This window comes from Ictidomys tridecemlineatus, chromosome 12, assembly GCF_052094955.1.
Source record: "Ictidomys tridecemlineatus isolate mIctTri1 chromosome 12, mIctTri1.hap1, whole genome shotgun sequence".
Taxonomy (NCBI): Eukaryota; Metazoa; Chordata; class Mammalia; order Rodentia; family Sciuridae; genus Ictidomys; species Ictidomys tridecemlineatus.
In genome coordinates this window covers 35,642,671-35,669,039 of record NC_135488.1, presented here as the reverse complement: position 1 = coordinate 35,669,039, position 26,369 = coordinate 35,642,671, and the positions used below count along the sequence as shown (strand labels likewise).

Here is a 26,369-nt window from a genome sequence, read left to right as displayed (position 1 = left end):
ACCTTTCTGACATATGCCAGAGCATTCTGTTCCTAACAAGGCTGCCCTCTAGAGAAACTGCTTTATCAGAGTCTAAACAACTGGGAATCACCAGAGCCTGTGTCACCTGGGGGAAGGCAGGCAACCAGCTCCAGCACCCTGAGTCCTGCTGTTCCACCTAAGAGGGCAACAGGGAGAAGCACTAGGGACATTCCCAGCCCAGGATGCAGGCTCAGGAGACAGGGACCCGCTGGAGGGGCCACAGAAAGCTTGCCTCCCACTCCTGGACACTCCTCAAGGCCTATTTCCACGAGCTCCCTTCCCCAGTGCTAGAGTTACAAGGCAGACTAAAAGGCAAAGGCCTGAGAGAGGAGCAAGCACGGACACTAGACTCCCACCAGGAGGGATGCTGGGACCCTCAGACCAGGAACCCCTCAAACAACCACGACTAACCTGCCAAGGGCTCTCATGGAAAGACAGAGAACAGGCACCAGCAGAGGGGACAAGGCAGAAAGAGATGGAGACACAAAATGGTGGGACACAAATGAGGAAGAGCTTTGATGAGCTCATTAACATACTGGACTCCACTGAGCAAAGAATGTCTCAGCTTCCAAAACACGAAAGCAAAGCAAGATAGGGAGAGGGAGAGGGAGAAGAGGGAGAGGGAGAGGGAGAGGGAGATGAGGGAGACAGGGAGAGGGAGATGGAGAGGGAGAGGGAAAGAGAGAGAGAGAAGGAGGGGGCAACAAGGGAGAGGGAGACAGGGAGAGAGAAAGGGAGACAAGCAGAGGAGTGGGGGAGGAGAAGGGAGAGGTAGAGGGGGAGAGGGGGAGATGGAGAGGGAAAGGAGGAGAGGGAGAGGGAGAGGGCGAGAGGCTGAGGGGGAGGGAGACAGGGAGAGAAAGAACCAACATCTAAGAACTGTGGGAAGATAAGAGGTGTCATGTAGACAAGATGGGAATCCACGGAAGAGGAGAACTTCCCAAATTAGTACCAAATCAAAGTGGCTCAGAGAACTTCAAGCAGAAGGAACAACAAAACAACTCCACCCAGCCTCAGCCTCCAGGAATCCAAACTGCAGCACCAAGAGAAAGCCAAGCCAACACCAAAACAGAACCACCATCAAACACACACACCCTAAAGGGGCCAGTGGAAGAAGCCCTGCCTCTGGGAACAGAGACACAATATATCCAACTGCTCAGAAAGTATTCAAGGAAGAGCGTGGAGCAAAACACTTAGAAGTGTTGAGGTGAAAGCCCCCCAACCTACAGCCATGTCCTGAAAACTCAGCCTCAGAGTGAAGAGAAATAGAGACTCTCAGACACACCACGGAGGGACTGTGTCACCAGGAAGCTGCCTGGCAAGAAATGATAAAAGAAGTCCTTTAAAAGAAAAGGACCATGATCCCGGCCAGAAAGAGACTTACATAGAAAAGAATAACAACTTAAGTTTTCTTGGATAAGTTTGTTCAGAACAAAATTAACAAATGTCCTCGATGAGAACTGTATATGTACATGTGAGATGACAGTGTGACGCGGGGTGGCAGAAGCACCAGGAATGCTTTGTTGCTGTGAGGTACTGACACCAGTCTTGACCCGGCAGTGTCATCCGAAAGTGGACCTGGGTTAGTTATCAGTATACACTACAACCACTAAAAAAGGTTTTTAAAAAGAAGTATAACAGGTGTGCTGAGAAATGTGAGTAGATGGAATCAAAAGGCAGGAAAAGAAGAGACAGACAAAAACAGGCACAAAGAACCAGGGCAATTACACAGAACGGTACCAAGCACAGCAGATGCTATTTCAACTGGATCAATAATCACATTATACGTCAGGGGCCTAAACGTACCAATTATCAGAGATTATCAGAGGGGTTCAAAAAACAGGTTCCAACCCTTTGGTGTCTAGAAGTCCACTTAAAATATACAGTAGTACCCCCACCCAGGGATACATCCCGAGACTCCCAGTGGATGCCTGAGCTGCAGATGGCACTGAGCCCTATATACACTGTTTCCCCCTATATCTACATTCTTATGACTGTTATAAATTAGGCACAGGAGGAGATTGACAATGGTAACTAATAGTAAAATAGAATAATTTTAACATAATTCAATAAACTTCCCACCATCGCTCCCCTTAAGTTTTAAGTAAAATCAGGGGTATGTGAGTGTCAGCACTGATACTGCAACAGTCCATCTGATAACCAAGATGGCTACCAAGAGTGAGTAACAGGCAGGGAGCGTATACAGTGTTGACACACTGGACAAAGGGACGATTCATACCTCAGGGGGACAGTGCGAGACTTCATAGCATTACACACAATGAAATATAATTTAAAACTTAGGAAATTTTTTTATTTCTGGAATTTTCCACTTAACAGTTTGGGACTGCAGTTGACCACAAGTACCTGAAACCTTGGCGAGCTGAACCGTGGGTACGAGGGGACCACCGTAGATTAAGAGTGAAGTGTTGAAGAGGGAAACACGGGACCAACTCTAGTGAAGGAAAGCAGTAGTCACTGTATGAAGCTCAGACTATATTAACTACGTGCAAGGAAAACTGCCAATCATATAGAGGGACACCACCTGAATGATGATGGGACAGTTCTCCAAGATGTACCATACTCAGGGAGCACGCACTGTACGGCAGAACATTAAAATACTTGAGAACTGCGGGGAGAGGTGGAGACGGGACCAGCCTGCTGCCAGAAGTGGACAGACCCTGAAGGGGAACACCAGGAGGACAAAGTTAAGCTCAACAGAACACAGCACAGTGCGCTGACAGGATGTGCACAGGTGTTCAGAGGGCTTGCACTTAGTGCGGTCTAGGAACGGCTGCTTTGAACTTCCCAGGCTTCTCTTTGGGGCCGCCTGTTCCTTGTTCCCCTTCTCCTCTTTTTCTGCCTTCTCTTGGATTGAGGGTTTTTTGAGTTTGTTCTGTGGTGCGGGGGATGGAACCCATAGCTTCCCACATCGATGCAAGCAATCCACCACTGAGCTGGGTCCCAAGCCTTTTTTTTTTCCCCCCAAGAAAACCATGTCTTTAAAAGCTTTAAAAACAAATAATGCTATTTTGCAAATATGACTTTGCTTAACGAGGGCCACCAACTTACAGCACTGTGATGTCAGGAACACAGAGTGTGCAGGGAAACTAACTAATGCTGCTACAGTTGGGAGATTGGCTGCTGTTGCTGACTGAAGTGTGGGTGATACACATTGGGACTTGTGACCCATCAGATCAGCATAAGTTAATGGTCACCCAACTCCCTGCACAGGCTTGGGTCTGATCACATATTCTGCCTGGATAGATATTTCAGCCTCTTTTGTATATAAAAGACACACACATACTCTCTCTCTCTCTCTCTCTCTCTCTCTCTCTCTCACTCACACACACACACACTCTCACACACTCTCTCTCTCTCTCACACACACACACACACACACACACACACACACTCACACTCACACATACATGTATGTCCTGTCATACAAACATGTAAAATTGTCTGCAAGGGCACACATTAAATAAACAAGTATTACGCGCCTCAGGCAATCCTATTCACTATAAATACATACACATTTTTTTGCATTTTGTTTTTTTTGTACCAAATTTCTACATTATCTAGCAACTTGCAAAAGAAAAGTTTATTTTTTTCTGATACAAAATGTCTCTAAAGACTCGTTATGTTTGGACTTTAATCAAAGGATATGTATAATCAACAAATCAAGAGCATTGTATGTTTGCCCAGCCCTTTCTGAGACAGGGTCCTGCTAAGTTGCTGAGGCTGCACTTGAACTTGGGAAACTCCTGCACAGCCTCCTGAGCAGCTAGGATTACAGGTGTGTGCCACTGCACCAGCACAATGAGTTATTTTTAAGATTGCACCTCATTCTCTTTGCTGGCTTAATAGCTACAGCTCTGTGTCACGCTAGTGACTCCTTTACAATAGGGTTTAAGTGCACATCTTTACCTTAACCAGTCCACCTTCAAATGACCCCTTGAGAGAACCAGGTGACAGCATATTTCCAGGACTCCTGCCTGGTCTCTGTGTTGTTATCATACATTGCACATCTACATGTGTAAAAAAAATGTTGGCATTAATTGTGCTTTAACTACTCTATTGTCTTAAAGGCAATAAACTGGGGGACTGTGACAAGGGCCTACCTGGGTAGGCAGAGGATTGGGGGAGGATGGGGGCAGAGAAAGTATTCAAAGAAACAGGAAATGATGATCTGCCCACGGAGGAGGAACATGGTGGGTCACACCCCTTACAGGGGCCTGTGTCCACAATACTAAAGCATCTTTACAACTCAATGATAAAAACACAAATAACTCAATTTTTCAAATGGGCAAAAAGAGGTGAAGAGACATTTCTCCAGACACCACACAAGAGGTGTCAAGCGTGTGACAAGAGGTTCCTGCTGCTGGCACTTGATGTTCAAGTTGGAACAATGAGGCACTTCCTGCCACCAGGGCAGCCTGGGCCCTGCTGGAGGTGGGTGCAGCTGTGAGGGACAGGGCAGGAGGTCACCTCCCAGGGATGGGTCAGCCCGAGCGGGCGTCGGGCACAGCCACCACAGCCCTTCATGTCCCTGTGCACATTACCCCTGGGTGGGTCTTTTCCTGTCTCCCTGCTCCATTTGCTTTTGCTGGTTTCATGGAGTATTTAAAGTAGTCTTGAACTGAGGTCAGTACATAATGTCCCTGTCACACTGCCTGGCACAGATCACGTGATCAATAAATCAAAACTAGAATTATTTATTTGTAAATAAAGAAGGTTGAAATTACCTCAAAAAAGAAAAAAGAGGTGACACAGCAAGATGTGACGGGGGAGTCCCAGGCGCCTAGGGCAGCAGGCACGGTGTTGCAGTAGGGGAGCCAGGTGGCAGGAAGGTCAGGTGGAGGCCCTCTTGAGACCTGACCAAATAGAGCGCTTCATTCCCTGTGCAGCCTTCACCTCTTCCCAGTCCAGCCTGATGTCGGGAACCTCCTCTTCTGGCTCAGGATCCTTCCTCAAGGCCCCCCGGGGGGAGGCGACCAGGATGGGCAGGGGGCCACATTCCTCCCGGAATTCCACCACATGGAGACCTTTCTTGTCGGCCAGCTGTTGGTGGGTTTCCTGGGCAAGACCAAAGTGAGAACAGCAGTTAGGTCTCCGAGGGTCCCTGTGGCTATAGGAGTGAGAGGCACCACCACAGGGGTGGGGTGGGGGTGGGAGTGCAGAACCCACCAGAGAGCTTGGGGGAAAGAGCAGTGCCAGCTGATTCTGGGTGGTTAAACCACAGTGGCTGTCACAGGGGGATGCCTCAGCCCACCTTCCCACCCCAAACTGGGGTACGCCAGGCCTCGCCTTCCAAACTCCCTAAGCACGTGCTTGCCGGGCCAAGCACCAAGCCTGAACCTGGTGGAGCCCTGAGATCTAACAACCAAATCACAGGAGGTCCAGGGGGGAAAGGACATCAAGGACTCCACGGGTGCTCAACCCTGGAAACACTATGGGACAAAACACCTGACTTCTTCAACATAACAGCAGCAAGGGGGGAAGAGAGAGGGACAGACCAAGAGAGACTTAAAAGACACAGGAGAAACTTTAGAAGTGCTGACATCTTCTCAACTGGATTGAATCAAATCAATGGGATTGAATCAAAAACTGTGTAAAAAAAAAAGTTTTTAAATCAGACGAATGGATAGATTTGAATGAACAGATTCGATACTTGATAATACTGAGTCATGATATTTAGGAATGGTAAGGGTACCATGACATTTTTTTTTCCCCAGTGCTGGGGATCAAACCTGGGCCTTAAGTGTTCCTAGCAAGCGTTCTACCATAGAAGTAAACGGATCCTTTAGATCCTCTAAAGGATCAGAATCCGAAACCACTTCTCAGGTTTCTGATTCTGATCCTTTAGAAATACACTGAAATATTTACGAATGAAATAAAATGGGACCTGAGATTTGGTTCAAAACGACTCGGTGAGGTGATGTTGAGAAACAAGATTAGCTCTGGTTGGGCAGCAGAGCCCTGGGGTCACTGCAGCAGGTGGCCGTGGGAGCCCCTAGGAGACCCTCAGCACCTTGGTCTGCAGCATAGCCAGACCTGCTCAAACCCCAGGGAAGGTTACCTGGCGGGAGAGCCCATGGAAGAGGCCCCGGGTGAGGTTGAGCATGTTGACGGACCCAGAGACCTCGGCATACATGTCCTTGATGCCAATGAGCCGGCAGATGGTAATGATGGCCCTGTGGCAGCGCAGGCCGTATCCTAGGAGACAGGAAATGGACTGAGCACCTGCCAGCATGCTGTCTTTCGTGTGGCTCTGGGTTTAGGGAATGACATTTTGGCTTCACCACCCCCAGCTAGTGTGACTTCTAGGACGACATTTATTCAATGGTATGTACAAAAATTAAACAGAATATCTACCTTAAACGTAGTGGGGGGGAAACCACGATGTTACTTACATTAAAACTTTAGTGCCTGAAAACTCTTGGCCCTCTGCCCAGGCCAGCTCCCGTGTCCATGCCTGGTTACCATCAAGGGAGACGCCTGTCCTCACCCTCCTAGACCACTCAGCTGCCCTGGCAGCGACACCACTTCCCTCTCCTGGGAACACCTTCTGGCCTAAGTGGCAGCGTCTCCTGAATTGGTGGCTCCTGGAGTGCTTTCTCACCTCCCTGATGGCCTTCAGTGCTGGGGTGGTCTCCTCCCCTCTAGCCACGTGCCCTGCTCTTGGCCACCGGCAATCCCTCCTCCAGAAGAGCATCAAAAACACAAGCCAGGGCTGGGGCTATAGAGCAGAGCGCTTGCCCGGCATGTGTGAGGCACTGGGTTTGATCCTCAGCAAATCAAGGCTCCGGGGCACAACCTCTCACTGGCCATTGCTCTCTGAATTAAACAAAGACATCTGCAGGATCTTCCCCCCACAATATCATTATCACACACACACACACACACACACACACACACACACACACACACACACCGTGCCCGACCCCACTTACTGCACTGTCCTCACATGGCCTGTGCAGGAGGGCACACTGTACCTGGGGCACGCACCAGCCTGGAACGTTCTCCCAGACCTGCCCCTCTGCTCCTCTTCCTTCAGGATCTCACTCACACTGCCCCTGCTCAGAGGCCACCTCTGGCCACCCTGATGAAGGTGGCCCTCCTCCTCCTCTTGACAGCACTGAGGAAGGCACAAGGCAGTAGCTCAGTTGCTTAGGGCCTCACTAAGTTGCTGAGGCTGGCCTGGAACTTGCAATCCTCCTATCTCAGCCTTCTGAGTGTCACTGGGATTACAGGTGTGCACCACTGCGCCCAGCTCCTGACCTGAACTCCTGAGATTTAAAAAACTACAGTCAAATGAAACAGGTTCTTACTACAGAACTGCAAGCAAAATGCAAATCCAAATGTTTAAGAATTCTGCACCAAGAGTGCACTGGGTGTGACTGTCCCCATAACCAACACTGCCTGTGGCCTGTCCACAAGACAAGAAAGGCCATTTCTGCTCACCCAGTGCCTCAATGAATAGAGATCATAGAAGTTCAACAGTACTCAATGGTGAGGGGCTGGGGGAGCTCCGTGACAGCACGTGCTTCACAGGTGTGGGGCTCTGCTTTAATCCCCAGCACCAAATAACAAGCCTAACACCACGACACTTGTAGAGGAACAGCACGTGACTGGCAGGAAAAAACACCGTCCAGCTGGGTGAAGGCTCCAGGAGGAACCACGTGCCCACTCATCCAACCGGACCACCACCACCTGCTCTGCATGCCTCAGCCACTCCAGGAACAGGCCTGGGCCTGTGCAGCCCGACCTTGGCTTCTTCCCCAGGAGCCTGGCCTTCCTCAGCCTAATTCAGGACTTCCATCTGTCACTCTCAGGATGAGTTCAAGGAGAGGCGAACAACCCCAGGGGGGAGGGTGGGACTGTGGTGCTTTCTCTGCTTTATGTTCAACAGAGAGTCAGAGCTTTCCAGTTACCTCTGGGCTATTTCTTCATCTTGATGTGTGTGTCCTCTTATATCTCAACGAGATGTCATGGAATACTGGGGGGTAAAGCAGACACAGGAGGGTCAGGCATGTGGCTTTAATGTCTGCAAAAGCCACAGAGCACTGGGTGCTGCCCTAAGAAGCCAGCCCACAGGACACACAGACGCTGACCCCACTCATTCTCCTGCCACCCCCCGAGGCCAGGCTGTTTCCTCATTTTGCACATTTGTAAGAATGCAGTCAGAGCAACACAAAGACACCCATTGGGCATGTCACAGACACACCAGGACACAGTGGCATTCTGCAAATCTTACAAGAAAAGACCCACACTCACTTGTATGGTCTTCATACCGCTCTATGTAATGCAAATAGTGGATGGCTTTGTTCTTTGCCTGAAGAAAGGAAGGAACAAATTCTCCTAAATCTCTCGCTGGGTTTCAAAACTATTTTATAAAGTATTTTATTATAAAAAATTCCACCTATGCACCTTAAAACATAAGGACTTAGCCACAATATCATTATCACACATACACTGACGATTCCTTCATGATACGTGACTGTGTGCCTGCAGTGCCCCCATGTGAACACAGAGCTTTTCATCTTCTACTAAATGTTAACAAAGAAAAACATGCACGTACTTTCCTGAAAGCATCCACCCGCTCAGTGGCCTTCCCAATGGCAAAACCTTCAAAAGAAAAAGCAAAACTTATGAAAAGGAAAGCTACTCTGACCCAGCCTGTGCCTCTCCCCAGCTCCCAGTTTGGGCTCTACAGCATTTCACGCCCTTCTTTCAACTGCCCACAGAACACCTGCTCTGCACAACCAGCCATGAAGAAAGCCAGAGATGTGCTCATCTGTTCTGAGGCATTCGACAGACTTGACATTGAGATACATAACATTACCTTTTATAAATCTCTAATAAAATGAAATATACTCAATTTTTAAAATTAAGTATGCTCTATATTTATAAAAGGCAAATGTTTTGGGGCACTTGTGCAAAGAGATTAAAATGACAAGAAGGGATAGGGGAAAAATACATTGTTATAGAGTAAAACTATGATTTCAGTAGAATTTCAATTTTAATTAACCAGAAAAATAAACCTAATAGTTTCCAATTTGTAAATGCTTTACCCTAGGAAATGAGGTCTATCACAAGTTGCAGAAATGCTTCCATTATTTGCTGCCACCATTTATTATTTAATTTGAAAAAAGTACTTTGTTTTAAAATTACACACAGGAAAATAAAATAGGCAAGACATCTGAGGCCTGGGATGAAAAGGGCTTCAATTCCAGTTCCTAGTTTAAACAGAACAAAGTAAACCATGGAAGTCCTAGAGGGAAATATGAGTGCACTTACTTATAATCTTCAAAAGGAGACTTTCTAAGCAAAACACAAACCAGAAGTGACCTAGGACTGATAAATTTGCTATGTTAAGGTTTAAAACTTCTGTGGATTTTAAAGCTTCGATGTGGAAAAAAATTCAAAACTAAGTCAAAAGATGATAAGACAAAAAAGGCTCATGTCCTTAACTTACAAGAAGCTAATCCCAATCAATAAAGACAAGAAAACCACCCAATTAAAACAATAGGCAAAGCACCTGGACTGACAGATGTCCAAAGGGAAAGCGCAACGGCCAATGAACACGCAAAATGGCGTCGGCACTCTCCTAACTTAGAAAGTACAGGTGTAAACTGGGAGAGACGTTTCAGGGATCATACTGACAATCAGTAAAGTCTGATACTACTCAGGGCAAGGATGGGTGGTACAGAGGGACATAAACTGATGCAACCTTTGAGGAGGAGATCTGGCAATACTTGACATTTACACCCAGTGCGGCAGCAATTTCAAGACATTTCTCCTATTTCTATATTTCCAAAAGTTCAACAAGCTCCATGTACAAAAAGGTCAATGTTATTGTTGTTGTTTGTAATAAATGATACAAATTTGGAAACAATAGGGATTGGGTCAAAAATCATGTCTATGCACACACTGGAACACTATGAAACCAATACCAGAAATCTGCTTATGCTAACAGAAGACCTCTCAGGGCAAAACCAAGCAAGAAGAGCAAGGTGCAAATTCATGGCTATAATAAGATCTCTGCTAAGCTTTTGATAAAAAGGTAAAGGGAGGTAACATGGACACAAAATTTCAGAAAAGATATTTTTGAAAAGAGACAACACTAACTGCTAACCATGGTCTCTTACAGCAAAGCACTATCATGTCTTTTGCTTTTGCTTTGAAATTTTCAAAAGGAAGCAACAAACAGTTTTTCAGTTCTATGTGAACACATTTCAAAAACAAGATGTTCAGTAGGGAAACTTTAAAAGTCTAAAGAAGAAAATTTAAATGACTGACAAACCTGCTAACCCAAGTGAACACTTATCAGTCAGTGTACAGTCTTCTAGTTTTTTTCCTTGCATAGAAATGACTTTAAAAAAAAATCATGATTACATGACAAATTTTTAACCAAAATTACTTATTGTGTAAGTAATTTTTCACAATTCTTTAATGGCTATAGAATATTACTTTGGAGGCCTGTGGTTGTGGCTCAGAGGGAGAGCACTCGCCTGGCATGCGTGAGGCACTGGGTTTGATCCCTAGCACCACATAAAAAATAAAGATCTTGTGTCCACCTATAACTAAAAATAAATATTAAAAAAAAGAATATTATATTGGACAGCTATCCTGTAACCAGGCCCGATTGAACTTGTTCTAAGTTTTCACTATTATGCACCATACAATAGTGTCTTAAGCCCTTTAAAATACCCAGTCCTCAGATGTAGGCCTTAAGAGCTTTTCTTTCTTTCTCTGAGAAGCTTCGTGGTTTACCACCAGGTTTGTGAGCCCAGACCTCTAGGCGGCTCTATTAGTAGAAAAAGTGAGACTGGCAGCAGGGCCCTGGCTTCCAGCCGGGCAGCCAGGCCTCTTTGTGTCCAGCGTCACCCCACTCACCTGCAGCTCCCTGCCCATTCCCCACAGCCACCAGGACACGGACTGATCTCTTCCTTCCCTCTTTGGCTGTCATATTGAAAACATTTCTGACCTAAAAGACAAAATGCTTCATCAATAGGACAGCTGAAGAAAACTCTGAGGTAGAGGACGAGGACCTGCTGGCTCAGCCACACAAGGCTTGGTGCAGGACCCAGCACCTCCTCCAGTCTGTAGGCACAAAAGCAAACTTCCCAAACAAACCCTCCCTCTGAAGCATTTCGGGAACACAATGGAAATAAGACTTTCTCTTCCTATTTCATTGGGTTATTAGGAGAGTTAACTAAGATAATCTTTAAAGGAATTTACAACTACACAACTCAATGTACCCCATCTTAATAAATGTACACAGGAAAGAAAACACTATGGATTAAACTTTGAAATAGTTTAACACTGATTATAAGACAAATTCCAGTATCAAAGGTACTAAAATATCTTAGAAATGATGAAATGCAACGTAAGGAAAAAACTTCGCAGGACTGGACTGCTATGTTAAGGATCAGGCTTAAACAAGAATACAGAATTTGGAAACACCTATTCATTATAAACTTCAGGAAAATCTCCCATTTTTTCAGCCTATTTTAAAGGCCAGGAATTATGAAACTATTAACTAAACTGCTTAAATGACAGTTGTCCCCTTTCCTTCCTAGGAAGAAGTTTAAGGAAAAGGGAGGCTGAGGCCACACTTTTGAATGATCTTATAGGAAACAACCTACATATGAAAGACTCTTTCAGTGGGATTAACTTTCAAAAGCTATGAACTGGGGTGTGTGTAGGGGCACACGCCTGTAATCCATGTGACTCAGGAGACTGAAGCAGGAAGAAGGCAAAGTCAAGGCCAGCCTGGGCAACTTAGCGAGACCCTTCTCAAAATAAAAAGTTAAAAGGGCTGGGGATGTGGTTTGGTGGCAGAGTGCGTGCCTAGCAATGCACAAAGCCCTGGGTTCAATCTCTAGAATTGGGGTGGGGGGAATAACACACAATGGGATACCAACATTAAACACTTGTAAACATATTTTAAAAATTCCATAATATAACTGATATTGAAGAAATAATATACATATTCAGAGAGGCTTTGTCACAAATTTGATATATAAATTATTCCACAATTTGGGGAGGTACTGGGAATTGAACTCAGGGCACTTGACCACTGAGCCACATCCCCATCCCTTTTTCGTATTTTATTTAGAGACAGGGTCTCACTGAGTTGCTTAGGGCCTTGCTTTTGCTGAGGCTGTGGAACTCACCATCCTCCCTCCTTAGCCTCCCAAACTACTGGGATTTCAGCTGTGCACCACCGAGCCCGGCTCTGTTCCACATTATGAAACACTGATTAAATGCACAGTGCCAGCTCCAAGGAACACTGGCCATCAGAGAACCACCCTGGAAGGGTGGTTCAAGCACACCTGATACAGGATCTGTGAGCAGCCCAGAGACCACTGCCCTAGTCAAACTGCACACTGGCCATAACCTGAGGCTTTCTGCCCCTGCCCCTGCTCCTCCCAACCTGTTCTCTGATTGTGTCCTAGATACAACTGGTGTACAGCTCCACAAGAGGCCACCACATAGCACACTCTAGCTCCAGGAAGAAGGAACTTAACATAATCTCCAAATTGTGCTCCTGAATTTGCCCCTCACAAACCTCAATTTCATAGTCCCCACAAACCAAGGCAGCAGTGGGGACCACCAACATGAAGGAACTGAACTTCAAATTGTGTTAATTCCTCCCTGAACTTGAGTCTGTGTCCGAGAGATCACTGTCACCACAGCTCTGCTCAGCTCCTCCTGCCCACCCGACCCCGGCAACCTCTCCAGAGGACCCTGGGAGTTGAGCTCGGCAGGCCTACCTCGAGTATCCTGGTATCAAAGTCCTCATAGGTCTCTACAAGGAGAGAAGAAAAAGCACACAGATAAGAGCATCCACGCTGCTCACGTGGGACAGCCTTTCCCAGGTGCCCTCAGACTTCTAATGGGAAGAACCTGAGCTCTCTGGTGCCGCTCTCCAGGCTGCGCCCCAGTTCCCATCATCCACAGGGACTGCCTGGCCTGACTTCACGAGCTCAGCCACGGCTCTCTGACCGCAGCCTCCCTCTCTCCAGCTCCCTGCTGCCGGCTCCCGAGGCACAGGTTCCTGGAGCGCCGACACCTCCAGAGCCTTCCTCGCTGCTTTCCCATCTGGTCTCCTGGGCTCTTCACAGCCTCTCTCACCAAAGTCCCTCAAAGACACCAAAGTCCCTCACTCCTCATAGATCTCGCCAACGTCCTCAATCCCTACACTTTTGTCTCTACCGCCCTCTCCAGGCCAGAACCCACGCAGCTGTCTGGTCACAAGTGGCCTGCTGCTGCTGCCGGGAGAGATCAGAGCCTGGCCTACGCTCACCACTCTCAACTGCGGGTCTGACCCGCTCGGGAACTCCCGGCTCCTCAGCTTTCAGTTCTCTTAATTCAGCCTCCGCTCACCACCACAGCTGTTTCCAACACTCCCAAATTCTCTTGCTTTTACTTATTACAGAAAATCTCAATTACAAAATAAAATAGGAGAGCAGAATAAAAGCTTCTGTACCCAGCAGTCGGCTTTGAAAGCGGTCAGCTCAAGAGTCAATCTTCTTTCCTGGACACTGCCAGGGTCCCACCCACTGGGTGATAGTGAAGCCAGTGCCAAGTGCCACCTTCTCATCAAGAAATATTCTGGTGGCCATGTTCACCAATGCCACTATCTGGCTTGATGACTCCTCACCAAAGCTACCAGATACCAGGTGACCTCCCCGCCTTTCCACCCCCATTGCACAGGCTCACCCAAACCTGCACCCTGCCCCTGCTGGTAACAGCAGCCTGTCTGTCTAAACTCTGGATCTGGTTACTGGGGACTTGGCTCGTGGGCAGGTCCTCTCCCTCCCAGACCTCCACCCTCCTGCACGCTCGCCCCATCCTCTCCAGCCCAACCGTTCCTCTACTTTGAGCCAAACTCCTGTTTGCTTCCTCTTCTCCCACTCACTGGCAAGAGCAAGATTTTCAGGTGAATCTGCCTCTGTGGGGAGGGGGAGGCTTTGTTTTCTAATTCAGCCTAAGTGTCGTCAGTTTTTGTTTCATGTTTGCTTTTACGAAGGCTTAGTGACAGCTCTCTGGGGTCCCTCAACTCTGCTGTTAAACAGCACTCCAAGCCTGAGGCCACGTGTTTGGGAAACGCTGTGCCCTACAGATCTATAATGCACACCACCATGTCTAAGGCACCTGCTAAGGCACTGGGACCCAGGGCTTTCCATCCTGTTGGAGGAACACTTCCTGGTTACAGGCCTCTAGTGTCCCACAAATGCAACCGGGATAACAATGTGGAAAGTTCGTCAAAGAGGTCAAATTCTTTTTTCAGAAAGGGTAATCTAAACAGACAAGTAAACAATAAAATTATTTTCAGAAACACTGTAGGACGATACGTCCTGTACCAAAGGCAAGCAAACCAGGCCTCCACTACCTCCATTGGGACCAGGGTCCGGGGGACCGACACTGAGGCCACCCCATGTGTTCCCGCTCCAGCCTCGCTCCCGCTTCACTTTCATCCTCCGCTTCCGGTCCCACTCTTCCCTCTGCTGGAGCATGTCAGCCGCCACCTGCTCCTGCTCCTCCTTGCTCCTCTGGGCAATGGTCTGCACGGCTCCATTTCTCATGAGAGGGGCATTCAGACCCGGCCACAAGAAGCCGGAGCGTCCTGAAGGGTAAAGATTATAGGTAAGTGACAACTTCTAAAAGGTGCTCACTCTTCATGTTGCTAAGATGCCAGGGAACGCGTGCACAGACACCAGCACAGTATTGTGGAGTTGGAGCTGATGCGATCACTTGGCAGGTGACCTGGCACTGTCACAGTTTTATGCACATCTACCCTACAGGCATGTGACCGCATTTTCACTTTTACCAAGAGAAACACTCGTGAGGCCTGTGAGCGCTAAGATGTCTGCTGAAACACGACCTGTAATGCAGGTCGGCAACAGAGTCGGCAACAGAGGAACGGCTGAACGCACAGCCAGCAGGCGCCATATCCTGCACAAAATCAAAAGCCGTTGCTCTCGGGCTGGGGATGTGGCTCTCAAGCAGTAGTGCGCTTGCCTGGCATGCGCGCGGCGCGGGGTTTAATCTTCAGCACCACATACAAATAAAGATGTTGTGTCCACCAAAAACTAAAAAATAAAATATTAATTTCTCTCTCTCTCTCTCTCTCTCTTAAAAAAAAAAAAAAAAAAAACGTTGCTCTCCAGGTTCTGATGTGGAATGATTTCTAAGACATGTTATTATTATTACTTTTGGTTCTGGAAACTGAACCCAGTGGCGTTCTACCACTGAGCCACATCCCCAACCCTTTTTATTTATTTTGAGACAGGGTCTCACTAAATTCTTGAGGCGGGCCTTGAAACTTGTCATCCTCCTGCCTCAGCTTCTCCAGTCGCTGGGGTTAAGGGGTTTGCCACCATGTCCAGCCCTGAGACCTCTTATTGGGTTAAAAAAAAAAAAAAAAAAAGCAGATTATACAATTGCATGTACCATATAGTATAATTATCTTTTTCTTTTCTTTTCTTTTTAAAGACGATATCTATTTCTTTTAGGGAATTGATACAAAAGCGCGCACCAGCACACACAAAAACAACTGAAGGAAATACCAATATGAGACCAGTGGCCCCTCAGGGGAGACAATGGGAATGTGGACGGCAGGAAGGACATCAGGGGCTTTTAGTTTTCTCTACACTCTGCGTTTTTACTGAGAAGGTATGCATACGATTTTTATAATTTGAAAACATAAATTATAGTCAGACACAGTGGTGCATGTGAGCAGTCCCAGCTAGGTGGGAGGCTGAGACAGGAGGGAGGTTTTAACCTGCAAGTTCAAGACCAGCCTGGCAAGACCAGATGGCAAGACCTGTCTCAAAAATAATAATAATAATAATAATAATTATTATTATTAACATTATTAAAAATAAATAACAAATGCTTAAAAACTAAAACAAGATACAAGTAGTAAAAGCACCCAAGCAGATGTGCAATCTTAGAAGTGCAGCACAAGGTGCTTCCTTTATTTCTGAAAGGTTGTTAGTATCAAAAGCGATGAGTCTGCACAACAGTAAAAATAAGCCAATTCAAGTTCACCTATCCTATTTTTGCTTTCAAAAGCACAAGTATAAACAATCACATCAGCACGTGAAGGACCAAGGCCAAGTGCGGCCCACCAGCTGATTTGTAAATAAAGTTTTACCGGAACACAGCTGGGCCTGTCCAACCATGCGCTATGCAGGGCAGTTTCTGTGTGACAGCAGCCCAGTTGAGTAGCGGCAACAGGCCCTGTGACTACAGATCTGCTCTTGGTCACTGTCTTCTCTGGGCAGGGGAAGCCTGCCAGCTCTCTGCGAGCTCCACCTGCCTGCACTGGGCTGTGTGCAGCACAGGACCTATCACAGCTGTGCCCCATGGAGTACGTGACACTCTGGGGCAGCTGGTAAGCCCCCTGGTTGGACTCTAAACCATGGATTCTTATGCACTTAATGAGAATGTTTCCAGTTTGCCAAATATCCATAAAATCGGGGGAAAACACTTTAAAAGCACATAGACTCTTTTTAGAACAAAGTTTGCCGTTGGGCCCCCCCAGGCCTCCCTCAGACCCAGCTTGCTTGCTATTTCTCCCCTTCCCAAGATCATCAGTTTCCCACCCCAAGTTCAGGACCAAATCTGAAAACTGTCAAAACAACCAAACACGTTTACCTTCACCAATGACCTGACCCCTGTTCAGATCCTTCCTTCTCTTTTTTTTGCTTCTTTTGCCTCTTCCTTTTCTTGCCCCAGCACCAGTCTCTGCTAAAGCACCTTTCCAGAGCTCATCTGCTGTCACTGTAAGGAAACGGGGTTTTGAAAAACTCTGTAGTTGTAAAGCAAAGATCTACACTCTCCTAAGAATAAGAAAGGCCAGAAAGCCCAGCTTCATCCATGTCACTGAGGGAATGAAAATAAAATAAAATCATACAGTGAACATAAAACATGATTACATTTGGAAAACACAAGAGGAGACAATTCCACTTTGTTTCCACAAAAGATGGCTAACATTAAATCCCAGTAAGTCCCTGACCAGTAAGTAGACTTGCTTCCCTGATGTCTGCCAATCACAACTCAGGTCTCAGTAGTGACGTCTCTTGAACTTCTCCAAATGATATGTCCTAGCAAAGGCCCAGCTAAAAACAGTAAGGGCCTTCTTGGTGTGACTCTAAATCAGCAGGGTATCTGGGGCACAATTCAATACTTCTAGGCCTTGGGTGCCCCAAATGAGGGGCTCAGATAAACTAGTGCTCTCCAAATACAGCTGTAGCACATGAGATAATTCTAGTTGCATTTTTAGTTGAATAATCACTAAAATGTTAATTCGTTTATGACAGAAGAAAAATTAAGATAGGAAAGCACCCCTACTTTCCTGTTGCAGGAAGTGGAAGTGTGTGCCAGTCTACCTACATTTAGTGAAGAAGCTGTAGGGTCTGTACTGCTGGCCTGACCGGCTGGTGGGAGGAGAGATACAGCACTGTGTCTGTAGCGCATGACTCAAGCTGGTGAAGTGTCGGCTGTCTCTGGTTCCCTGCAGTGACAAAGGGCCTACAGAGAGATGAAACAAAACCAAGTTAGATGCTCCCTGGCTGTGGAGCTGCCAGCACCAAATAACTGTGACTTGATGAAAATAAGTCTCTAAAAATTCTAATCTTTTAAGAATCATATTTTGAGGACAATTGTTATTTAAAAAATAAAACCAAACTTTTAGGAATGAAAGCCACCTAAATGCCCTTCCTAGAGAGGTCATGGTTCATTTCCACAGTGGATGTCCCAGTCTCAAGAAAGCTCTGTACAGCCAGGATTTCTGCCCTGCATTATCCAGCCCAAGCTCCTGGGCTGCTCTGGGCAAATGGCGCCCTCTGCTGTATGCAGCTGGGCAGTGGACAGATGAGGAAAGACCTTCAAGTGAAACTCTTCAGAAGAACAAGACTCAATGTGTAGAGGGTACCCTGCCCTTTATGTTCAAAACACAAGGAAGCAGGGAAGGCATGCTGTAGACAGCTCCAGAAGATCAGGCAAGAGACTGAGGAGCGGCTGCCTCTGTGGAGAAAACAGGGGCACTTAAGGTTGGATGTGAAAGACCCGCATTTTTGTATTTTGAGGGATTTTTTTTTTTTTTTAACCACATGCATCTATTACTTGAGAAAAGGTTTTAGAACAGCCATGTCTGAGAGGAAGCCATCTGACCAGTCCCAGGGATGGCGGTTTCACGTGAGGAAGAAGGCAGAGGTGACAGGAACAGGTGGTGATGAAGGAGTGGGACAGTGCTGGCAAGATCAGTGCATGCACAGATTCTTGAGCTCTGTGCTTCACTAGAGAAGTGACAGGATCCAAACAGCCCTGGAGGGAAAGTGGCCTTTAGGGTATTGGCTTGATAAACACAAAACAAAAACCTGACAACAGCTGTTTTCAAGTCTGAGTGAAGCCATGCAGAGGACAGTAACTGCAGATTCATCAGCAGCATCAACCATGACTCACAGGACCAGAGAAAGAAAGCGGGTAAGGACAGGGAGAGTGACATCTAAGGGTGGTAGGAAGCCATCGAAATAGTTCCACTGAATACAGAGACCCAAACACAAAGGGATAATCTTTGATTACTGGACAGCACTTAATACGACCATTTTGTTTCAAATGTAGGCCTATGAGATACATTTGCCAATGCCACAAGGAACTGGATGACTGGATGAGATTTCAACACTAATTTCGATTCCAGATGATTTGCTCACCTGTGGGGAGGGAGATCGCACCTAGCACACAGATGTCCTCTAGACCTGTAGCCCACCTGATGAACTACCAAATAAAATGTAGCCAGAAAACATTGGGTCTTCATTTTTTTTGAAGTTGTTGATGGATCTTTATTTATTTATATGTGGTGCTGAGGATCAAACCTAGTGCCTCACATGCTAGGCAGGCACTCTGCTACTGAGCTACAACCCCAGCCCTGGGTCTTCATTGTTTAACAAACCAGAACTTTATCATTACAAATCTCATTCTGCTATACACAGCATTTCTTGTAAACACCTTCATCTTCAACACATATCTAATATTAAAACATTTCATCTTGCTCTGTTCAGCATTATAATCTTTAATGTAGTTCAAGAAGTGTAAAAATTATTAACAGATTTTTTGGAAAGACTGAAATATCACTCATAGCTAATAATGTACCCAGCCTAAAAGAAACCAACTGTCAAAAATAAAAAGAAATCAACTTTAGAATTTAGAAATAGCCACTTGTTTTTTGTTTGTTTGTTTTAATGGGAGGCAGGGAAGAACTGGGGATTGAACCCAGGGCTTTGTACACATTAGAAATAGTCACTTTTTCTGGGTGCATGGCACATGGCTGTAATCCCAGTGACTCAGGAGACTGAGGCAAAGGATTGCAAGTTCGAAGCCAGCCTTAGCAACTTAGCAAGAACCTGTTTCAAAATAAAACATAGGTCTGGGATATACCTCAGTTGGTAGAGTGCTTGCCTTGCATGCACAAGGCCCTGGATTCAATCCCCAGCACCATCAAAAAAATAAACAAAGAAAAAATATATCAAAAGGGCTGGTTATGTAGCTTAGTGATAGGGTGCCCCTCAGTTCAATCCTCAGTACCACCAAAACAACAGTCAATTTTCATGCACACTTGTATAAATGGTTTTGCTTACATTGTGTCACGATTTTTTTTTTAATATTTTATTTACATTTTAGTTTTCGGCAGACACAACATCTTTGTTTGTATGTGGTGCTGAGGATTGAACCCGGGCCGCACCCATGCCAGGGGAGTGTGCTACTGCTTGAGCCACATCCCCAGCCCCGTGTTATGATTTTTTAAAGAAGAAAGTTCAGTAGTTCAGGCTGAGTCACGTTCTGAAGCTCACTTACAGATCACAATCCACCTCACTTATCAACTCTGTTCTGATCCTTTGAGTTCTTATTAAGTTTAGGTCATGAGACCCCAGACTCAGGAAGCAACAACCCTGCAGCCTAAAGTGGGATAGGCCACAACCCCTCAGGTGGGGACGGAGAGGCCCCCAGGGTTCTACCTCAGCACACATCACGTTCTACACCAAGAACTCCTTCCTTCTCACTTGGGTCTCTTCTAGGAAAACTGGTTGGTGAGAGATTTTAGAAAATTTATTACTATGTTTCTGACTAATTTGTTGCAGCATTTAGAAAAATAGAGTGATAAGGAAAGCAATCAACTTCTTAAAAGTCAGGCAATTATGAATTTCAGGAAAAAATGTAACAGTAGAATACTACCTAGCTCCACTCTGAATGTGCACATAATTTAATAACAAAAACAATGCCCAGAGATTCAGTCCAAACTCGGCTTCTACCTATACTGGAAGAAAGTAAGGGTAAGGATAGACTGTTACATCTCCAATTAGCATAACAATGTTGTTTAAAGAAGACTGAGTGTATTTAGAAATATAACCAGAGGAAGGTGAAAGAATTAGTGTTCCTAGATGATGGGAAGGAGCAGAAAAGGACTAGGAATGAAAGCTCTGAGCCTTTTACGACCTTTTGGAAACTCAATTTTTTTTTTTTTTTTTTTTTTTTTACTTCCGGTGTGGAGCTGGGGATTCAATTTCGGGCCTTGGGCACCCTAGGCAAGGCTCAACCTCTGAGCCGCACCCCCAGCCTGAAAGTTAATATTTTAATGAATAGCACAGCAACCTGCAGTGAGGACAGCTATCCCTATCAGGCCCTACACCGGCTCAGGTCAGGGCAGTGCCTGGCACATGTTAAGGGGTAAATAAACTGTTTATAAATCAGTGAGTGAATCAACCAAGCAACAAATCAAACTGGTTGATTCACAGTGGGTGTGACAGGTCGTAGGAAATCTGCCATTAGGGAGAAAGCCCTGTCAGCTGGACTTCTCCCAGGATCTCCAAGGCATCTCACAGGTGGGTCTACAAGAGGAAAAGGCAGGAGACCCACAGGGAAGCCCAGCACTCAGGAGTCCCAGAAGCTCAAGGTGAAAGGGCCAGGCTTCCTTGCACAGCAAGGTTGGCCTGGACTTCCCAGAAGGCAGCTGAACAGAGGCCCTGCACTATGTCAAGGAAGTCTGTGTCCACAGGAGGGGGCATCACAACAGCCAGAAAGCTCTGGGACCAGCCCTGCTTCACTGGCTGTGTGATTTCTTTCATTCTTTTTTGGGGGAAGGTACTGGGCATTGAATTCAGGGGTATTTAACCACTGAGCCCCATCCCTAGTCCTTTTTATTTTTATTTTAAGACAGAGCTGGCCTTGAACTTGCAACCTCCTGCCTCAGCCTCCGAAGTCACTGGGATTACAAGTGTGCACTACTGTGCCTGGCCTGGCTGCATGATCTTGAACAAGTCACTTGGCTTCTCAGAGATTCACCTTATCATCTCTAAAATGCGAATAAGCTCATGAAAGCCAGTGTGAGGGCTGAACAAGGTGATATGTTTCAAGCCTAGTGCACAATACCTACTCAAAAATGGCAACCATTATTTTTTAAAGCCTTGAACTACAACAATTGCACTCATAAAAAATTTGAAAAATACTCAAGACGGTACAATACCATCATCAAGGACATGCCTTGTCCATTCACATTTCCAAATCTACAGAAACTCTTATTAAATCTTATGAGAACAGATACTTCCCAAATGAATCTCACCATTGCTGAGAGTGGTCTTCAGCGCCAAAACAGAAGCTGTTGGAAAGGTGTTCAGGGAAAGCTGCCAGCACCAGAAATGACCTGTCAATTAAAAATAAGTAAATAAATATTTTTTGGTTCCAGTGCTGGGGTTGAACCCAGGGCCCGGAGCCTGCAGGCACGTGCTTCACCACTGAGCCACATCCCCTCTTCGTTTTTTGAGAAAGGGTCTCCCTAAGTTGCCCAGACTGGTTTCCAACTTGCAATTCTCCTGTCTCAGGCTCCCAAGTTGCTGGGATTACAGATGAAGGCCTCTGCACTCAGCAAAAAGTGGAGTTGTTTTATGGTGTGGGCAATAGAACCCAGAGCCTCACATATGCTGGGCAAGTGCTTTACCACTTAGCTATGTCCACAGGCCTCCAACAAGAATAAATAAATTTTAAAGATACATTCCTACATGAAGAGGGACATTTAAAATAATAAGGTGAGCCACCTACTGTGGCACAAACCCGCAACCACAGATACCGAGGAGGCTAAGGCAGGGGAAGTGCAAATTCAGGTCTGGAGATATAAAGGGTTGAGGATGTGGCTCTGTAAAGCACAATAGGGTGCAATGCCCAGTACCCCAAAAATAAATAAAACAGTAACATTCACAGAATAATACCATCCACAGAATTAAAGAACTAAGAGAAGTGGATGAGTGATTTCCAGGCTTAGTGACCACTGGCCAGGTAGCTGCCATCATGCTGCACCTTCTCTTCACCCTCCCATCAACCAGGCTTCATGCTTGGCAGTCACCTTAAAAATCCCTCTGCCGTGGGCCACACCTCTGCTGTGGTCCTGTTGCCACTTCTTTGTTCAGGCCTTAGCATCACTCAGACACAGGTTCAAGGTTTTTTAATGGGTCTCCCACCTCTCCCCTTGTATTTACCACCTTTCTACAGTAAGAGGCTTCATCAATTAACAGCCCTGACATGTCCTTCCCTGGCTTCCTGCTGCCAAGTTACAAATTCTGGGCACAGCCTGCAGGACTGCCACATGGCCCCAGGCTTCCACACCAGCCTCCTGCTGCCCCTGCCCCACCCTCCCCATAGCCATCCAAACACACAGTTAGTCTTGAATTCGCTCTCATACACTTTTGTATATGAGATCCTGGATCCACCAGATCCTGGATGCTCAGCAGCTCTTGTGAAACCTCCACCCTCTGGAGCCCCCACAGCACCAGGCTGACTGTACCTCCCTGTGCAACCCTTCATACAGTGTGGTTCTCCAGAACACACTTAGACAGCATTTGTGGGCAACTGGTTTTTGGCAGAGGGACCATGACCATTCAATAGGGGAAAAGGAATGTGTTCAATAAATGGTGTTGGAATAACAGGGTGTCAACCCATAGAAGAATGAAGTTGGGGGGCTGGGGAGATAGCTCAGTGGTAAAGTGCCTGCCTAGCACACATGAGGTCCTGAGTTCAATCCCCATCACCACATAAAAAAAAAAAAAAATAAACAACAACAATAAAAAAGATATTAAAAAAATACAACTTAATTATTTGGGGCTGGGGATGTGGCTCAGGCATTAGCGCGCTCGCCTGGCATGCGAGCGGCCCGGGTTCGATCCTCAGCACCACATACCAACAAAGATGTTGTGTCTGCCGAGAACTAAAAAATAAATATGAAAAATTCTCTCTCTCTCTCTCTCTCTCTCTCTCTCTCTCTTTAAAAAAAAAAAAAAAAAAGTATGAAGTTGGAGCCCTACCTCACACCTTATGTACAACTTAATTCAAAATGGACTAAAGACCTGAAGGTAAGAGCTACAACTATAAAACTCCTAGAAGAAAAACAGAGGTAAATTATCATGACCTCGGGTCTAGCAATGTTTCTTAAACATAACTCCAAAAGTACAAGTGATAAAAAGAAAAAAAAAGAAAAAAACCCATAAACCAGACTTCACCAAAATTTAAAACCTGTGTTTCGGGGATGGGGATAAAGCTCAGCTCAGCGGTAGAAGAACCAGCATGCCTGGGTTCAGGCTCTAGCACTACAAAAACAAATAAACAAAAACCTTGTATGCCTCAAAAAAACACTATCAAGCCAGGCTTCGTGGTGCATGCCTATATTCCCAGCAGCTCTAGGGGCTGAGGCAGGACGATTGTTGAGTTCAAAGCCAGCCTTAGAAAACCCCTAAGCAACTCAGTGAGACCCTGTCTCTAAAAATATATATATAAACAAGGGTTGAAAATGTGTCTCAGTGATTAGGCACCCCTGGGTTCAACCCTCAGTACAAAAAAAAAAAAAAAAAAAAAAACCCACAAACTATTAAGAAAGTTAAAAAACAACATATGGAATAAAATTCTGCAAATCATACATCTGATTAGACATCTTTAGAACTCCTTACAATTCAATAATAAAATGAAAACCCAATTTTAAAAGAGCCAAAACACTTGAACAGACATTTCTCAAAAAAACATGTAAAAATGGCTAATAAGCACATGAAAATACATTCATTATCCATCAGGGAAATGCAAATCAAAATTTCAAATTAATACCATTTCATACTCACTAGGATGGCTATAATCAAAAGAACAGATAATAAGAAATGTTGCTAAAGAAAAATCAAAACCCTCACTGTACCCTCAGGTACTTTGAAAACATTCTGGCCATCCCTCAAGTGTGGAATTACCATTTTATCCAGCAACTCCATTCCCAGGCACATACTCAAGAGAAAAGAAAATAGACACACAATGTAAAAACATGGCATGCTGATGTTTACAGCAACATTAGGCATAATAGCCAAAAGATGGAACACAACCCAAGTGTCCCTCAACTGATGAGCAGATAAAGTGTGGTGATGGACACGTTACAATTCAGCCCTAAGAAATTCAGGATGATACATGTTACAATGTGGATGAATCTTGATGACCTTGCACTAAATAAGCCAGCCATGTATGTGGTTCTACTTACATGAAATGTCTAGAACAGGAGAGCTAAGAAGAGTGGAAAATAGATCAGTGGTGGCTACAGCTAAAAAGCTTCCTTCTTGGAGTGATAAAAATGTTCTAATTAGATTATAATGATAAATGCACAGGTTTGTGCAAATATTGTGCACTTCAAATAGATGAACTGTATGGTATGTGAATTATAGTTCAAGAAAGCTGAAAAAAAAAACCAAAAAAAAATAGTTATACACAAGAAGACAAAAAAGGGGGGGACGGGGAAACACACTTTGGTGTCAGGAATTTTGGGTGCAAAAACCTATGTCCCTTGCTCAATCTATGTGGCTCCCTCCACCACCTGTATAAAGAGTATAATAACAGAATCTACTCCATAAAGGGACTGGGAAGGCAGTGAGGGAAAACGCATGAACAGAGGAAGACAGTGGCTGGCACACAGTTTAGACTCATGAAGGAAGACAGCCTTGAAATACTAGGAGATGGGGAAAGAAAAATAAAAGGGAAGAGACAATCATAAAGACAAAAGAAAAGAATATTAAGGTCAGATTTTCTGCCAAGATTGCTGGTGAAATTTTTTGCTACAAAATGAGTTACCAAAAAAAAAAAAAGGACTTTGAGGGTTTTAGGGGGCTTTGAGTTCCACAATTGGAAATGCTGAACTGTGGACTTAACAACAAAATAGGGCAGAGAAGGCAGGCGGCGGCCACGCAGCGGCCCTGGAGCCAACCTTAGGCAACACAGCAGCAGGGCGCCTTCCTAGGGTGCACACAACCCACCAGGGCCCCGGGGGACAGGAAAGGCGACACTGAGGGCTGACGTCCGAGTCATCCGTCTCTGCACGGAGGCCACCGGCCAGCTGGAATTCAGCTGACGGAGGCCAGTGCTCTCCGACTCCACCTTGACAACCACCATCACCTTCAGAGCCCCGCGGGCGCCTCTCAGCCCCGAACCCGGTGGGCATCACCATGTGACCAGGGGGGTCGCGCCTGCCCGCCGGGAAAGCAAGGCTCGCCAGTTCCCTCCTCTTCACCAAAACGAACCGTGAAGAACCCACTACACTTCACGTCACTTTACAGCCAAGCGCCCCGACGCCAGAGAGGCAGGGAACGCGCGCAAGGTCACCCAGCGGTCCCGGGCTGGAAGGGAGAGCCGCGGGACGCTGCTCACTTCCCTCCGCCCGGACTCCCTCAAGCCCTGGCGACCCCCGGCTCCCGCGCCCCCTCCCCGCGCTCACCGGTCGACACACCGCACACCGCAGGAAAGCGGCCCTCAGCGCGCACCGCCGCCGCCATGCTGAAGCGCGAGCCCCGCCTCCTCCCTCCGGGGCAGCCGGTCCTTCGCCTGCCACGAGGCTCCTCGTCAAACGGCGGGCCCCAGCCCTGGGCTGGAGGTTCGAGACCCGAGGACCACGCCGTAGCCCATATCGCGTTGGAAGGATTATCCGGATGGGCCACAGGGTAGGTTGGATCAGGCGTAGCCGCGGACAGCTCCGCGGGGTCCTCGCGCTAGGGCCCGGGGGCGGGGCTGGGGCGGGGCCAGCCCCGGGCGCGGGTCGGCGAGTTGGAGGCGGCCGCTTGTGAGCGCCTGGGAGGTCGGGCTGGCGCAGCGAGCTCTCCAAGCTACCCCTGGCCGGGACCCACGAAGTGTAGGGAGGATCCACAGGGTGGATAAGACAGGGTGGAGAGATTGAAACCCGCTCCAGGAAAGCCCTGGAGTTTTGCAGATGAAGTACTTTGCTCGAGTTTCACAGGCATTTCTGCATTTATTCTGATTCCAACGTGTGGTCG

The 26,369-nt window shown here is 46.5% G+C and overlaps 1 pseudogene across 1 annotated transcript; it reads right to left on the bottom strand.

Moving 5' to 3' along the window:
- Positions 1–4,720: 4,720 nt before the first annotated feature.
- Positions 4,721–25,966, bottom strand: LOC144369235 (small ribosomal subunit protein uS5m-like; annotated as a pseudogene). Its single transcript, XR_013428709.1, has 12 exons — positions 25,817–25,966; positions 21,656–21,736; positions 17,434–17,571; positions 16,696–16,821; positions 14,426–14,659; positions 12,804–12,838; positions 10,921–11,011; positions 8,603–8,649; positions 8,299–8,356; positions 7,956–8,020; positions 6,101–6,237; positions 4,721–5,097 (listed from the first exon to the last, which is right to left on the bottom strand). The product of XR_013428709.1 is annotated as a small ribosomal subunit protein uS5m-like (transcript).
- Positions 25,967–26,369: the final 403 nt, after the last annotated feature.